Genomic DNA, 1848 nt, shown 5'->3' on the forward strand with positions numbered 1-1848 from the left:
GGGAAGGGATACTGAATGTCCATTATGGTTTCTGACTTGTTAAGCCACCTAGAACTTTGTATGAAGAGCAAAGCAGGGTGAACAGGCCTCTAGGCTACACAAGACCGTCAGCTGTGTAACTAACATCAGTCGGTGGCTCTTGAAGGTAGGAGTGGACTTGCTGGGGCTAGCAAGCCTGCTAGAGTTTGCCTCCCCCTCTGCCCCCCCCCAAGCTAATGGAGGGGCATGAAACAGCCCTTTCTCCCTGCTAATGAGTTCACAGTATTATTCATAACAGACCCACAGTCCTTGGAGCTTGGCTGGAGGGCTAATCCACCTCCCTAGCAGTGCTGACTCAACTCTTCCCTTTTAATTGCTCAAGCTGCTGCCATATTGGTGCCCAGAGCAATAAGTAAATGCCTGATTATTCCCCTCCCCCATCAGAAACTCATCAGCTGCTGGTCTTGGGGAGCATCACTCAGCTTTCACGTTGTCTTAAAGGTGCAGTTTGGTGTCTGATTCAAGTAGTATAAGCATGTTAATGTGCTTCACTACCTGCAATTTCCTTTTCCTTTCCTAAACCTTCCTTTTACTGCATGTGTAATGGTTGCAAGAGTTAGGGGCCTTGATGCCCCATGCACAGGTCTTGACCCTAGTAATGCTTCTGGCCTGTGTTCAGGTGGGATCCTGCAAACAACCCATTTCAGTTTGTATGTAGCTCAAACTTCAATTGCTCTTTGGCAGGGTCATTGGAAGTTGATGAATTCAGAGAGTTCATGCCTAGTTTTGCCCAGCATAAATAAGGATGAAAGTTCCAAGGGATGGAACCCTGTAGGGTTTGAAATATTCAGCTCACTTTTAGGGCTTAGCGTTAGTGAGTTTCCTGTTGGCAGGCAGAGATGAGTTTTCAGCCATATGCAGAGGCGCCATGTGGAAAACTGGATGGTTTCCATAACATGGAGCATTCAACAGAGGGCTGTAAATTTCAATGTGCTGCACAAACTAACTCATACAAAATCCCTGCATGGTAAGTATTGTTCTCCTCTTAAACGGGGGAGAAGACGAGATGCTAATTAATTGAAATACTGAAGGTCATGCAGTGAGTCAGTGGCAGAGCTGCAATTAGGTTCTTGCATTTGCTTCTCTAATTACTGCTGTACCACTGTTCAAAACCTTGCGGTTAAATGTTAAACAGTGGTGCTGCTGTGTTAAAGCACCATGGCAACTGGGCTTACAGTCTAACATAATTTCCCTCCTCACACACAAGCTGCTGTGGCAAATCCGCGTTGCAGTTGGGTTTTGTACAATAGCGCTCGGATGAACTGACTCCTCAGCCACCTATTTCTATTTGCAAAGAGAGACTGAGGTGGTGACGGGCCCCCCTGGGGCATGTATGATGTGGGGTAAGGAGTATGGTGGGGTTGGGGCAGGGCAGGGAGGCAGGCAGGGCAATAAGCGCAGGATATTGGGGAGGTTGCGGGGGTACAGGACTGGCCTATTATCTTACAGGCGTTTTTGGAGTCCTAGGCTAAGGAGAAAAGCGAAATCACGTGATTTGAAAAGCAGAACTAAACAAGGTTGCTTGGCCCAGATCCACAGAGGTATTTAGGCTCCTCCTTTCCATTGGTCACCTGGGCCCTTGTCCCTCACTGCTAGCCAGAACCTGGGCGTTTTTTAGGAGATTCTCCAGGGCCTCTTACTTTCCTTGCATTTTTTATTCTCCATTTCCAAGGCCTCCTGCCTAGGTCGTTTCTGCATTTGCCTTTCCCACCATTACAGACATTCTTATGTGCCCTTAGCAACAGTGAGAGGGGTTCATGCTTTGTGAAGCCCCAGCTGTAATGACGTGCCCCGGAGTTCAGCGCTTCC

The sequence above is a fragment of the Mauremys mutica genome, chromosome 12 (assembly GCF_020497125.1).
Source record: "Mauremys mutica isolate MM-2020 ecotype Southern chromosome 12, ASM2049712v1, whole genome shotgun sequence".
Classification (NCBI taxonomy): domain Eukaryota; kingdom Metazoa; phylum Chordata; order Testudines; family Geoemydidae; genus Mauremys; species Mauremys mutica.